Source organism: Cylas formicarius, unplaced genomic scaffold (assembly GCF_029955315.1).
Source record: "Cylas formicarius isolate icCylForm1 unplaced genomic scaffold, icCylForm1.1 PGA_scaffold_1__22_contigs__length_36826433, whole genome shotgun sequence".
NCBI classification, from domain to species: domain Eukaryota; kingdom Metazoa; phylum Arthropoda; class Insecta; order Coleoptera; family Brentidae; genus Cylas; species Cylas formicarius.
Window position 1 is genome coordinate 14,270,168 of NW_026844264.1, and position 16,529 is coordinate 14,286,696.

The 16,529-nt window shown below is 35.5% G+C and overlaps 1 long non-coding RNA gene across 1 annotated transcript; it reads right to left on the bottom strand.

Annotated features, from left to right (window-relative positions):
• Positions 1–6,701: 6,701 nt before the first annotated feature.
• LOC132697078 (uncharacterized) lies at positions 6,702–8,398 on the bottom strand. The gene is made up of 4 exons (XR_009618115.1): positions 7,918–8,398; positions 7,543–7,715; positions 6,935–7,215; positions 6,702–6,841 (listed from the first exon to the last, which is right to left on the bottom strand). It is a non-coding gene; the product is annotated as an uncharacterized LOC132697078 (long non-coding RNA).
• Between the last annotated feature and the right edge of the window lie 8,131 nt (positions 8,399–16,529).

Here is a 16,529-nt window from a genome sequence, read left to right on the forward strand (position 1 = left end):
GTAAGCGTTTCTTGGCTAATATTCAAAACTGAGTCAAATCATTGCACGAGTTTTCATTGGAAAACGGGAAATCTAAAATACTCATTATATTATTGGGTTCGTGTCTACCGTTAAAGAGGAAACTAGGTGTGAAACCGGTGGCTTCGTGGACCACATTATTTATACAATGTTCTACGTTGCCCAATGCAGCAGCCCATTTAGTATGTTTAGCAAAACAAAATGTGCGAAGAAGACGGCCAATTTCTTTATTGACTCGCTCTGTAGCGTTTCCCTGTGGAAAATATACCGAGGTAAATATTTGCTTCACTTGATTCCGACCAAGACAAGATTTATAAACTTGGGAATAAAATTGTGTTCCGTTATCACTTAATAAACATTTTCGGCTTTTGTACTTCAGTAAAATATTTGTTCTCGAATTTAGTCACAATAGCCTGCGCAGAGGCTTTTCTTAAAGGATATAACTTAGAATAGCGTGAAAAATTATCAACTATAACCAACAACTGGGTGGCACCAAAACGAGATAGCGGCAACGGTCCCACAAGATCTAAAGAGGCCAAATCCCCGGGCCTTTCAGTACTAATCGAGTTAAATTCTTCTACTAGTTTTTTTGAAACTTTAGCTTTCTGACAGAGTTCACAAGAGGCTACCACTTGCCGAATATGTTTAAGCATTTTTTTCCAATAAAAGGTGAACTGCATGTGCGCAAATGTCTTTTTATAACCAAAATGTCCAATATCTGTATGCTGCTGCTTAATCAGACTAAGGATTTGACTCTTTGGTACGCATAATTTATAACCAGGATTAAATTCATGACCTTTCTTGAAAAGTAAATTATGATGCAGTTTATACCGCTGATGAAAACACTCATTGTTAGAATTATTACCATTTAGACCCTCTATAGTCTTAAATAAGGCGGGATCCTTCATTTGATCTGATTGCAAAGTTTTAAAATCGTCCTTAATTAGTTTAAATTCTCGTGTTAAACTTAACATAAATATGTTAATTGATAGAGCACAATCTTGCCTTACGAGCCCTCTTTCTTTTGCAATTGGGGCTCGCGACAAACTATCCGCTACCACATTCTCAGAACCCTTGCAATAAACTATTTGAAAATCAAATTCTTGCATATACATGGCCCAACGTGACAACAATTCGTCCACTCGCGGCGGGAGAATGTGAAATTTTTCCATTTTACTGTTTAAAAATCGAGCGTCTAAACATATCCGAATAGATTTGTCTTTTTTTCTCAAAGCTGTTAAAGGCGATACATATTCTGTTTGTCCCTGTTCTATAATACCCATTTATACCATTTCATCAATTTGACGTTTTGCCTCAGCGCGGTACGCTAATGGAATTGGGTAAGAAGCTTTAAAAAATGACGTGGAGTTGCGCATTTTTATTTCGTGTTCATATTTCGTTGTTAGTGCGGGCGTTTCAGAGAAAATTTGGCTAAATTTGCTTAATAGTAAATATAATTTATCTTTATGTTCTTGATCAAATACGTCTGATTTGTTTGCTATGTCTCTTAGTTCTAAATCTGTATAACAATGTCGTTTATTTTTCTTATCCTGCAATGAGTGAAGATGAATCTGATTTTTAGTTTGTTTTTCAAATTTAATTGGTATTTGCAGTGTTCGAGTACCAATGCAAATCAATATTCGGTCAAAATCTAGTTTGACCTTCTCCGCCCTCATCCAATCTGTACCTAAGATTAAATCCTGATTTAACGTAGGCACTACTATACAAGAAATGTCAAATTTTTCTTTTACAATTTCAACTGGAAGTAAAACCTGAACTTTTACCTTAATACTTTTCCCCCCAAAAGCAGCAGAAATGTTCATATTAGAGATTGGTAATAGTGGTAAATTTTTATTACCCTCCTGTAACTTTTTAAAGAAAGATTCAGATATGGCACAACACTGACTACCTGAGTCAACTAATACGTCTATTTTCTGGTCAAATATCAAAGTTTCAATTATCGAAGACAACATTTCTTGTTCCTCTGCGGAGTCACTTTCATCCCCGTCACTCAAAAGCTCCTCGGATCTAGTTAAAAATCGAACATTTCGGTTTCCGCTACCGTCCCCTCTCGCATTATCATTTTTCGAATCTAGCGGATTACTCGTATTTTGATTTTCCTGTCTACTCGGTGTTGAATCTCGACTTTGATAATTATTAAAACTAACATTTCTAACATTTTCCTCTGATCTACGCGACCTTTCTCCCTCAAACGTATCATCTAATTTCTTTAAATAGCATTCGACTTCATCTATTGTTTTCAAACCCGCAATAAATATCCCTCTTTGTATATCGGCTGAAAAATGTTTTACGAGATATTCTACTAGTTGACCTTCGGGTAGGTTTTCAGTTAAAAACGCGGCTTGGGCTACTTTTTTCAAAAAATAATCAGCTCGGTTACCTGATCTGAACTCGCCATATTTAATTTCGAAGAATAGCTCGCGCTCTTGATTTATTCCCCAAATTCTGTTTTTAAAACAGTCACTAAACTCTTCCCAATTTTTAAACGAACTTTCCTTAGCGACCCCCCAATCTACCGCGGAACCCCTCAAGGTTGTTAAAGCCAAAGAAACCTTACTTTCCTCCGGAACTTTTGCATCGTTTAAAAATTGCGTTAATTTTTTCAAAAAAGTTATTGGATGTACGCTACCATCCGGATGGAATGTCAAGTTCGAACCCCCAATTCACGCCACAAAGATATATAATGTTTGTCGTTAGTCGAAACTTGCGATTTTTTAACAGAATTCGCCACCGTGTCGGCCGACTGCGCCATACCAACTTGCATTTGTTTCATGCCATCCGCTAATTTACTCACGACATCCTCCAAACTCGATTTTGGAGTCCTAAACTCAACCGATTCGAAATCATCGTCATCTATTTTTCCACTTTGTTGTTTATTACATTTCTTTTTATAAGGCATTTTGAAGTAAACAGTATAAAAATTTTCCTTTCAACCAACCACTTAGTTATTTATGACGCAACCCAATATGTATCTTACATAAATCATCAACGGTAAGAAAGAATCAAGTTGGACATTTTTATATACTATTTACCCTGAACCTCATGAGCAAGCGAAATCGTATCCACAAGAGAGTGTATTGGGTACAACGTTGTTCTGATCTGAAGGATATCAAAACTGTACTGCTGCAGACTTACCGCCCACCGGGCTATACGCCCAACCGGATCCTTAATAAAATTTAACCATTGAAGGCTGTAGTGCTCCATTATGATGGTGAAAATGGGTTCCCTCGATGTGAAGAGGGAGTTTCTCGACAGCAAACAACACCGCGAGATATTCTTTTTCCGTAACTCTGTACTTGCGTTCGCAATTCGTTAAAGAGCGACTCACATAATAGATCATGTGCTCGTTCTCACCATCACTCTGGGTTCATACTGCTCCAATCCCTGAGTCCGACGCGTCGCACTGGACAGCTTTTCAAAATCTGGAGGTGACGGAATTGGTACATGAATGAGCACTTCCTTGAAGGTGTCAAGGTTCTCGCAGCTCCAGATAAACTTTCGGCGAACAATTCGGCGAACTTCAGAGATATTCCTCGGTGTCGGGATCTTTACGATCGCCTCAACTTTCTCAGTGGCCACTAATAACCCGGATGCATTGACAACGTAACCCAGATATTTTACCTCTGATAGATGGAAATTGCATTACAAATTACAAAATTACAAATAGGCAAAGACAAATGGTTCGAGATCTACTCTCACAAAACGGTCAATTAACCATTGCCATACTGCGGGGGCGATGATTAAGCCAAACGGCATTCTAGTAAACTGAAAATGTCCCCTGTTTGGCACAGTAAAGGCAGAGGAGACGGGAATTCTTCTCTATTGCAATGTGCCAATACGCCGATTTGATATAGAGGGTTGTCAGAAACTTGGTGTCTTTGAGCTTGTCCAAGGTTGCAGTCACGTATGGTATTGGATATGCATCGGGTACAGCAACTTTATTTAAGGTTCGATACTGTACGCAGAATCGCCAATCATTTGTTTTTATTTTCGAACCATTACGATCGGCGAGGACCAAGGGGAATTTGGTGGCAACAAATAAGGGTTCGATAGTGCTATTCAGTTTCCCTCTGTTCGGGAGTGAGGGCGTGCAAATACTGGATGACAGCGAAGTCAGGGGTATCGTTAACGGTTTGCTTAAAGGTCCACTCACTGTTATGTAGATCTGGTTTTATCTGTATTTTGCTGCAGAACTTCATGCCGAGGATTAAGGTATGTAGAAGCTTGGGTATGGCTATTATCTCAAGTACAATGATCTATCTCTAAATCGGATTGGCAGATTAATGCTGCTTTTAATTTGGCAAGTCTGTCCATTTGCAACCGTACAACTGGTAGTCATGGATTTGTTTAGCCGTGTATCGCCAACTATCTAACGGCCCTAGAAGTAGTTTACCATATATTGAGACCTCAAGTTAAGCAAGCTGTATTCGGTTACATATGCGTCTTCCTGTCTTCATCTGTCTCTACATTTGTCTGCAGTACAAGAAAAAGAAACGATAGTTCAATTGATCTGGTTATAAAATAAATTTTCCATTCGATCCTCTTAATCGCCTATTTGCGATTAAATTCATCGATAATGAATGGTTATCTCTAGTTGTTTTCAATGTGTATTTAAATATTACATTATATTTTAGAATCAGCTTCGCAATATTTCTCTCCATAATCCAAAAAATAAGTACAATATTATCGATTATATACAAGATGGCGTAAATTTCAATACAAAATATCAGCATTTTAGTGAATAGCTAAGATATGAAACAAAACATTTAAAAAACAGTTATTTGATTTCAAGAAAAATGCTCATTTTTTGCAGTAAATAGAAAATATACCGTGTAGGCCTATCTCTTACTTTTTATTAGCAAAAGAATAAAAAACATTATCTTCTTGACAATACGCTAAGCAGTTAAAAACCCCTCCAAAACATTACTCAGAATATTTTTATTAATTGGTGTTCTTTCGTGATTTTAATTCTAAAGTTTAAATCATCCGAATTTTGTGGTTTTTCGTTATACACTTTTGATTTTAGATATCTCCATCGAAAAAAGTCTATTCTATCCATTGTATTGAGCAAAATAAGACGGAGCACTATCCTGTTGAAAGGGAATGTGTCTATCTCATTTCAGGTTGAATTGGATTTGCAAAAAAAATTTTAGACAAGGAATGAAGTCATTCTGAAGAAACAGTAAATATCGAATAGCAAAATTTTGATCCAAGAAATAAGGTCCAATATCCAACAAACTACTACTTTTTGTGGATATTGCGTATGATTTTCTGTCATTTTAAGTTGCATATTTCTGCAGTCATCCACAATGGGAATTATTCTTGTATTCCATTATTTTTTGGAGGAAGTTGCCGTAGATGATCTTTCACATGCCTGCTACTCACTGTGGTAATGGGTCTTTATTGATATTATGGGTTAAGCAAATTACAAAATTCTCTTAAGTTCTCGTTTTGTTTCCATATTTTAATTTGCTGACAGGAATTCCAGTATTTTAAGAACTTTTGTTTTTATACTTTTGCTCATAAAAAGCAAGAGTTAGTTGGGATAGGGTATACAACATTTACTATGTGGGAATTTTGGCATTGAAATCGAAAATACCGATTTTTAAATAAATTTGTTCCTTATTTTAGCCGTTCGCTGAATGCAAAATCACTTGTAGCAGAATCCTAGCTAAACTTTAATTTACACGCATACTAAAGCTTACCTATGAATTCCCGGAAAATGCACTGTTTATTGTATCAGGTCAACTCTCGAGGAAGTCCGTATCATAACATGATCATAATATCACAAGCACGACGAGCAGTGAAAGCTGCGATGCCCAAAACAGCATCATCATGACTGGACAGGAAACCATATACACCAAGTCGATAGTTCGATGTGACCACTCTAATGCCTTCGTTCACGAGCGAAGAAGAACCAAAAGTAGACGGCAGTTTTTATGGAAACTGAAAATGTATATCTTAACGCAAAAATTGAAGCCTTATAAGTATTTTACAAGAGCGCAAACTAATCTTTCGCTATAGATATACTAGTTTAAACTATACAATCAGTTACATTTCCCTAATTAAATAAAAAAAAACTTGTAATTAATCCATACATGGTCTTTTTAATGGCTCTGATTCAAGGTCCGTTCGAATTTATACAATAATTTTTCAACTGATTTTTCTAGAGTTATCGAGGCGATCTGCTTTAATATTGTCTTTATTTAAATATACTGAACATCGATAACAAGACAAAGCTAAAACGTCATTTAGATTTAGAATGTTCGAACATTTTATATTTGCTGCGAATGAAAACAACTTTTAACAATCCATTTTGTTAAGACCCAATTTACTGCTTGTGCATCGATGTGGGTTGTTTTCAGACTTTGCAGACTGCCTCCCGAAAACCTCACCGCTAGGGCATCGCAGATTTTCTTGGGAGGATTAGGACATAAAACACTAAACAATAGTTTTTTCTAACAGACAATGTTTGTTCAAATATTTTAGTATAACTAGGTTATGAGTACCACTTTCACTTCTATCATATCAATGGAATTGTTAGAGGGGTATTATTTAAAAACCCGCAATTTATTTAAATTTTATTTACTTTAATTTTAAGAAATATTTCGAATGAATTACTTCAATTCAAAAATCAACATTGAATCTAGAAACCGACGAAAGGCTGCTCTCCATAATTGTAGTAGACGTCGTTCCAAACCGCCATTTCAATAACCTTCTTGCCAGGTACGGAATAAAGGATCCCGATACTTGGGACCACTTTAAGTTGATCAGCGGATCCGATTCATCAGGAGTAGTATCCCTAAACATATCAAATCCTATTAGTTATTGGTATAAACATCAAGTACTTATAAATTTAAGTTTGAAAGTCAATAAAAGTAATAGCAATACTCACAGTGTCTTCGCGAAGTTGGCCAAAGTCGCACTAATCTGTTCCTGATTTGGAATAGTTCAGCTGTGCTCAGGGGCAACGTCGAGTTAACGAGGTGGACTACATCTTCTGCTTGTATTACACTGCCAATGCCTACCATGTAGACGCTCAATATTAATTATCAAGCTATTGCGTCATGAGAAAGTGCAGCAGACCCGAAAATGAAAATTGATAAAAAAAGACCAGTGTGATTGAAGTTGGCCTTGCTTGGAAGATGACCTTAGGATCAAGTTATCGCTGGTGTACTGAAAACAACAATACTGAGACTGAGATTCGCTTGGGATTACCAAAATATGAGCAGAGAATATACTATTTTTTTTAATTACAGAGTTAATAGTCGAAGACTCGAATAAAAGTTAGTCACATAGACACACAATTATCACACACAAAATACTTTTGCTTTATCATATTTACATGAATATAAGAGTAATGGATTGGATTATGTAGTTCATTTATAAATTGCTGATATTTAGAATCCCTTCTTTCGCCTATTTGATCCTTAGTAACCAATGTCGTTATTCTAATTTTTTCCAAAATATCAAAGTAGTATTGAAACGAATCTAGGAAGTTACCTCAACAACTGTTTCGAGATCGAAGAGAAATGAGTCACCGCCTGTGTAAGCTAGTTTGATTTTGTTCGCAATTTCCTGCACGTTTGCCCCTAGCTGAGGTGTAAGGTTCGAAGGTAATAATGCGACGTTATCCAAGTCGTAAAAAATAGCTACAGCATGAACCAACTGCGGCACTAAAACCCAATTATTCGTTGATAAAACTGGACTAAATTATTATTATTATTATTATTAATATTATTACAGGCCAAGTGATGGGATTATAAAATAAAGTTTCTATATATGTGGAATGTTAATATACTCAACACATCGCTAATTTCACTGAAACTTCGTAAATTTATCTCTTTTTTAATGAGCTATATATTTTTTTATACTTACCCATGGATTAGAGGTAAATGCTTTATTGATCACATCTGTTAATTGACTATGGAGAAAGTCTTGTATCTCGTAGGTGGTATTCTGGTCAGTAATGGACGGATCTATGGCTTTAGCAATATCGTAAGCACCCTTTCTGGGATCCGGTTGAGTGGTCATGATAAAATGAGACAAAGGGCAGCCGCTTTGGCAAATTGCCGCTCTGTACAACCCAGCCGATTTTTTGTTTTCGAGATATGCCCCGACAGACATTCCTCCGGCCGAAAATGGTCACCTTTTCCGGATCCCCACCTAAATATTCCATGTTTTTCTGCGTCCATTTCATGGCGAGCAGTTGATCCTTGAAAGTCGCGTTATCCAAAACAGCGTCATCTTGAGTGGACAGGAAACCATATACACCAAGTTGGTAGTTCGATGTGACCACTAGAACGTCTTCATTTACTAGTGGGAAGGGACCAAAGTAGTCTCAGTGGCACAACCACTTGTGTAAACTAAAAGTTGCTTGCCTCAACGCAAAGTAAATTTTCCAATATTTAATTCAATTTAAGAAGTATTATTTTTATAATATTTGAAATATGTGTATTAATATGATTTATATTATATTATATTTATATTAATATGTGATCTGGATCCAAATAAATCAATGCAGCAAGACTTTACTTCAGTAGCGTCTAATGTACCGTTCCACGAATCATTAGGTACCAAAATGGGAGCATTACTATCGGGTCTTTTGTTCCAACTATAAGAGCATGTGATAGAATAGCTTATGTTTACTTGGAATCTCGACGATCCTAATGGTGGCTGGGCAAACGGGATTCCACGTGACTCGTGACTTGAGTTCCCTTAATAGTTCCATCTGGCAATTCGACGATGAGATCTGACCGCTAAAAGTAAATCATAGGTAAAGTGGATTCTCTAAATTGTTTATTATGTAACGCCATTTTTCAATTAAGTTTCAATCTACTTATATGCACACTTATATTCTGGTAATTAGTTTTCTAATACCAATATTTAAACCTTGTAACTTTAAGGTGACTTTTAAAGGAGCCTTAGTGTAAACCGATGCTTTAAATCTTCAAGAGAACTCAGAAACAATCTAATGTTTCTGAGGTACTACTTTAAAACATACAGTCTGTGATATTCGGGAAAAATCACTTACCGCAAATGAAACAAATAGGAAAATTACAAGCAATCGATGCATGTTTACTTTAATGGCTACGATTCTAGGTTAGTTTATGTTCGTATTTATAAAAAAAATTGTAAAGTGTGTTTATCCAGACAATCTAATCAGATTTAAAGTAGCTTTCCTTTTAATACATCGATATCAACAAAACAGCGAAATATCATTTAGATTTGTGACAATATTAAAGCTTTCCGTTAAGGCTATACAGTTTTTCCTTTGTTAACTTTAGTGTGTGTTAGGCGGTAATTGTCATCAAACACTTGATTTGTTTAAAAAAGTATCTAAAAAAAGTACCCTGCGTATAAATTAATATCGAGAGAAACATAAAAATGTTTTAATATTTACCGAGCTATATACCAAGGATACTTATCATGATAAAACTATCAACTACCATTCAGACATTTAAATGTATATATTATTTACTTTTATTTACGTACGTATCGTGGCAAAGATCTACCGAAAATGCTGAAATTGGTGCATCACAGTTTAATGAATAGTTGAAAAATAAATAATATCCCCTTATTAAATCTTGAGGCCCTTACTTCATGAATGATCTGACTAACATGGTATGATTTTGTCTGCAAGTTCGTAGAGATTCGCCCAGGTTTGGACATTAACTTAAGCGGAATTAAATTCCTGATATCCTCGTCATAAATCTAAGCAATTTAAAAATCAACTGAGAGTTGCTTGTAAACGACAACGACGAAAAACGAGGTGCGACGCTTCAGAGTGACTGAGAACCTGATTCTGAATATTATTAAGACTTAATTTTATTCCATCTAACCATTCCTCAAATCACTAAAAAATGAAAACAAGCTAGCTTACAGCTTAGCTCCAGGTCCTTGCTTGATTTCGGGTACTTCTAAGGGAGACAAAGAAAATCTGACATCGCTTTGCGACGCTCAAATGTCGCGACAACTTTTTGGATGAAAACCATTTTTATAGAGATAATTGTCCAGGTCCGCAATTCTTTTAATATGTCCGAAATTTAAAATTGTAAGACAAGCGTTTTCTAGTGCAATTTCATTTTTTGTGGACGTTTTGTCTTTTTACGGTACTATCACATTCCTCCTTGTTGTCCGTAAGGATTTTCAAGAAATAACAAAAAATGAAAGCAAACTGGTATCACAAACCACGCAAAACCACGCAGTTACCATATACGAATAAACTAATTTGCTTGCGCCAAAGAAAAATTTAATTATGTGGTCAAGGATAAATCTAAGAACATTGTTAGAACATTTAAAAAATAACGAATATTGTAGATAGATAAAGCCGTACGCTTTGGTAGCAGGAGTAAGAGATTTTTTTTTAATAACGACACTAAATATAAAACATATAAAACTGAATTGCAAATTTTAATATATATATATATATATATATATATATATATATATATATATATATATATATATATATATATATATATATATATATATATATATATATATATATATATATATATATATATATATATATATATATATATATATATATATATATGATGACACTATATTCCGGGATATCATCCGTTCGCTCGTTGAACTCCGACTGGAATCCTGCATCCGACTGGAATCCTGCAAATCCTGCATCCGACTGGAATCCTGCAGACGTTTCGCCAAAATCTCACTTGGCATCTTCAATGCTCGCGCTCCGAAAACACTTCGAACACTCGAACACGAATATATATATATATATATATATATTCGGCAGCGGGATCCTCAGGAGCTGGTCATATTCTGCGTTCCATAGATCGGACCCCATGGCTGAGCCCTGAGGCACGCCGGCCGTTATGTCGTGCTCCTGCGGGCCTTCCGTCAATTCTACAATTAGCGTCCTTTCGTCGAGGTAATCGTCAACCATTTCCAGATTTTTTGGCTCTATATCAAATTTATGTTCTAGGGCGTCCAGAATATCTCCCCAATTCGCGCTGTTAAAGGCATTTTAAACATCAAATGTTAGAAGTAAACATACTTTGCGAGTTTTGAGACTACCAGACCATGTTCTTGTTGCGGTCTCTATCACCTTCTGAATCGCTTCGATCGTCGAGCTACCTCTCCGAAACCCGTATTGGTTGGTAGCAAAACCTCCAGCACGGTCAATGTCGTTTCGAAGCCTGCCTTGCTGCCTGCTGCTTTTCCAGCAGTTTCCCAGCGATGTCAAGCATTCATAGTGGTCTAAACGAAGAAGGTATTGAGGTTCCCTTTCCTTTGTCCAACAGGACCAATCTTTGCCGCTTCCAAACGGTGGCAAGCGTGCCAGTTGCAAGACATGCATTGTAGGAGTATGTCCGGGTATTACAGTCTTGATCACCAAGGCTGGAATGCCATCTGGGCCGGGTGCTTTTCCTATCTTGATGGTCTTTGCCGCGTCTTGCAGTTCCTTGGTAGTAAAGGGAGTCGTTTCGCCACTTTTAACATAGTGTCTCTTCCTCCGCGGCGGGTATTTGGGAAACAGCTCCGCCACGCGTCTTGCAGTTCCTTGGTAGTAAAGAGAGTCATTTCGCCACTTTTAACATAGTGTCTTTTCCTCCGCGGCGGGTATTTGGGAAACAGCTCCGCCACGATGCTATACATCACGGAGGGTGATTTTGGCGCTTCTGGTGCAGCTTTTCCAAGTCGTTTAGTGCCAAGTTGGTAGGCTTTACCCCAGATATCATTGTTGAGGTCATTGCATAAGTCCTTCCATAGCGTCGCTTTCCTTATTTTGATAGTTTTATTCAAGCTTTTTTTTGCGTGCTTGTACTCGTTCACATACAATTCCTGATCGGGTGAACGTTTTGCAGCCCTCGTTGCGCGGCGACGTAGCACATGGAATGTTCTTCGTAATTCTGCTATCTCCGGTGACCACCAGTATGCCGGTCTGTGTGCACCCCGAACTTTCAGTCGTGGCATAGAAGCGTTACATGAGCCGAGAATAGCGTTTGTTGTGCGGTATCGAAGGACCAGTAAAAATTTTGAGAATTTCACGTTTTTTAATGGATTTATTGCGAATAACAATAAATGAGTACAATCGTAGCTCTAGGTATCGCTGTTGTTATTGCACTGGCGGGAGCTTAGCGACCCATTATCCTGTAAAATTTCACGTTTTTTAATGGATTTATTGCAAATAACAATAAATGAGTACAATCGTAGCTCTAGGTATCGCTGTTGTTATTGCACTGGCGGGAGCTTAGCGATCCTGTTCGTTTTCGTTCGGGAAAATTCGGTCAACACAGGTGTCGGTCTGGGCGCTTGGCGCGTGATTTTAAATATGAATTTAGTCACATTTGCACTAACGAACGTTCATGGTTCTTGTCACTATTTCTTCCGTCTCCTTGCGGGTGCTTGGATTGGGGTTTCTCTGGAGAGTTGGTATGCTCCTTATGAGAAAAGTTCGTAGAGCATCGAGGTCAAGCTTGCTAGCGTTCCACTTCCTTTTGTATAGTATACACTTGCTCCCGGTGGAAGGAGTTGTAGGTATTCTTACCTCCAGTACCTGTTATGGTGCTGTTTGCACTCTGTTCAACGTCCATTTGGACGTCTTTTCCCATCTCTTCGTTGTTGTCGTTGTTTTTAATTAAAGTTTCCAGTGTGTGTGTGTGTGTGTGTGTGTGTGTGTGTGTGTGTGTGTGTGTGTGTGTGTGTGTGTGTGTGTGTGTGTGGTGTGTGTGTGTTGTGTTCTTTACATGCTTCAGTTTTTCTATATCGAGATACCTTCAACATTTTTGTGAGTTTTGCAGGTATGCAGCAGTTTATTCGAAAGCGACCTATTTTATAAGAATGAGAATTATCTTTTTTTCTGTAACAATTAATAATTATTAAGCTAAATAGGTAGTTTTGTTTTGTTTATGAATTTTCTCGTGTCCTCTTAAAAGTGTTATCGGAAGATAACCACCAGACAAATAAATTTCTACTTTCCACTCTTTTATTATATTCTGGGGAACATTTTTGCAAAGCAGCTCGAATACATTGACACTGCGCACGCCTGAACAATGTATACATGTTTTTTTGTTAAATATAATTGTTGTTAAAAACATGTTTTGTACATAAATTGCGCGGTGTTCCTCTTGTTCACTGGAGAAACCTATCAAGATGTCGAATTTTGCGATCTTTTGGAGTACGTCTGTGAATTGAGATATGATTCACACCGGTAATGATAGGTCACATTGTTTTTATGCTGGTCAGAATTTCTATTGGCCAACCGGCTCAACTCGTTCCAAATCAAAATCTTGACTGAAATGGAGGTTATCAAACATGTTGCATAATTTACAATTAGAAAGGAAATTGGCACATGTCAATTATATTCTACACCTTCTACTGAAGATCATTTAACTGACTTTTGATTAATTATTACATTGGGCAAGTCTATACGTAGTAATAATGATGTAAACTTTAACAATAGTTTGAAAAATAGGTTAAACGACCAATTTGCCTTATTTTGTTTTTAACTTAAATTTGATGGCGCACTGGGCAAAGCTGAAAGGATTCGTAACCCATTTATTTTCGCATTATAAAACAAACATAATTTGGACAAATAGAAAATTACAAGAAAAGGCAAGATTGCAATATTCAAACATATATTTGTTTGCTGATTCTCACATCATGGTTTCAAGTAAGATTTATATTCTCTTTAAGTATCTATCTATAAAAAAAAAAAAAACAAAACCCAAAGTCTGAGTACAGGAACTTTGTAAAAAATTCTAGCAGCGGTTCGATTTCTCCTGCGTTCTGTGGCTCGTCGATTTCTTGTTTCTATTTCATTTCTTGTTTCTATTTCTACCTCCGTTTTATTTTATTTGTCTTTACATAGTTGACAGTAACCAGGTTTTTACATTTGGTCAGTTTAGGAATGGGCCAGGTAATTCATTCCTAATCTGCTTCTAGTTAACCATCTTAACTAACTTAAAGATTTTTGCAATGATTGCTAACAAAATCTATCTTGTTTCTCCAAATTGAACAATGTCAAATATTAACTCACATTGCATTGTTAAATCGGATTGTTAACTTAGCGATCATATTTTTGCAGTTATTTTCGTTAATACTCGCAGTCTTCTCGAATGAATTTAGTGGTTTGTGGCGAATTTAAAGTGTATTTTACAATTTTTAAGACGTGAATGACGTAGGTGCAAAGATTTATGTAGACTCTTTAGCTGCTTTAGAAAATGTAGAAAATCAGTAAATATATCTATTTTGAGGTTATACCTTTTTCTAGAAATCTTTAAACAAATCTTTAAATAAAGATTATAGCAATCCTTAAGAAATTACAAAATAAAAATTTATGAACTTATTTTGGGTTAAGGCAGTAAAGTGGGTAAAATTATGGCACTATAGCATTACGTTTTAGATTTCCGCCATTTCAATTTTATAGCCATCGTGGTTTTAAGGTTATAGTAGGTAAATATTTAAATTTTAAAGCAGAGTTTTCAAAGAAATCAGTAATCGTATGTCGGCTGACTTCTTGCCCTGTTTCCTAAAAACGATGCTTAAATTATATTTTTAGAAACACTGAATTTCCCTGAATGTATTTTCCTTTCGTTTTAGCTAAAAAACGGTATTTGACGGTATTTCATTTAAAAAATGGGAAATTTTTGGAAATTATTCGAAAATGCGATGCTCAAACCCTTTTCCATTACTGGTAACTGCAATAATTAAGCCGACTTAAGTTTATTTTCATTAAATATTTTTTAAAATTTCCTTTTAATTTTCTCTAGTGGATTGAATTAGTAAGATCTAGGTATTACCATTTCACGATAGTGTTTCCGTTTATTTATTATTATAATATCCTTTCTTATTCACTTAAATCCAGGGAACATATTACTTATGCATTAGAAATAATTTGAGTTAGCCGGTCACTTGAGTCACAATCACAAGTCAAAGATAAAAACATGTGTTTTTTTAAATAAAATTTACATTCACCTCCTGGTGCTCCCTTGATAACGTTATCTAAATATATGTATATGTATTGATTAAGAAAATATGACTCATACCGATCCTCATTACAAATACTACGAATTTCTAACAAATTGAATATTCCAATTTGCACTTATAATTTCTAAAATCATTTTAAGAAACAAAATAACACTTGTTAAATAAATTTTATAAATAATTAACATTTTCTTTTTGCCTTAAATAATTTGTCAAATTGCGTTTAAATATTTCGTATCAAGTTATTTGCTAAAAATAATAGGCAATAAGAAGAAAAAAATGTTTTGCAAAAAAATTGTTACCAAGCAAACAGCAAAACAAAAAGAAAAATGCAAAACAATCAACAAAAAATATTATTTGCTACGGGTATATAGACCTGGGAAATTGTGGGATTTTCGATAAATAATCTTCAAATTTTCTCTTACTTTTCTTGTCTAACTCTAATTAATAAAATCTTGTTCAGGCCTACTTTTTTTAGAATTTTGATCCTCCTGCTTACTGTTCCCTTGCTACCGATCAACAAGTCAATTTTCACCACATTGTTTTATATATGTTGTTCCACAATTTCAGATACGAAGTCACATCATTTTTTGTAACTACTTTTTAAATGAATTTAAATATACGTGCCAAATTTTAAAGTGCTTTTACTTGTTATTCAAAAGATATTTAACAAATATTATGCAATTATATAAAAATATTTTTTCACTTCTTTAACTTCTAACATTCTAGTAAGTAAATGAATAACTCTATTTTGTTCTATCTCCGCACAATAGTGGAACGTCTAATACTTTCCTAACTCAAATCTTCATTCAATTCGTTACTTCACCTTTCAATGTTAAACTCCACAAATATTAAAATTGAACTTTATTTATTTACCCTTCGAGTTAGATATTTGATAAATATCTTTCAAATGATTAGGCAACCATATGCGATTTAGAAAAAAATAGCTGATGACGTATCAATCGAGGATACTAATTTATTCACGATGTATGCCATATATTAAAACAATTATAAAATATGCTTTGCCGAACAAGTGCGTGCTCATCAGAAATTCAGCTTCTTTCTCTGGTTGACAACTTTAGTTGGTCCGACTTCACCAACAGTAAAAGTTCTCAATCTTAATTACTTTTAATATAATCCAGCTCTCTCGGAAAAGATGATGAATTTGGACCATTTATGTTGAGATAAATAGAGTTTTTTCAACACAAAGAATTCCTATAATCGGACCAAGTTCTTGTTTTCATCAGAATTCATCAGATTTATAAGCACACTGGTCTCGTCTGTACTTGTAGAGAAACATTTCTAAGGGTCCCCTCACACTTAATCGAGGTACAATTGTAATGGCTGCCCGACAAGTTCAATATTGAAATGAAAGTGATTGCTCGTAAAAAAAGAGATGGTGGGTACATGATCTATTGTCTTCACGGGCGGGAAAAGACTCTTGTCACAAGGACTTGCAGCAAGACGAGGTTTTATATGTTTTTTCATCTGAATCGAAAGTCCCAGAAACCCAGAAATTATTTGAACAC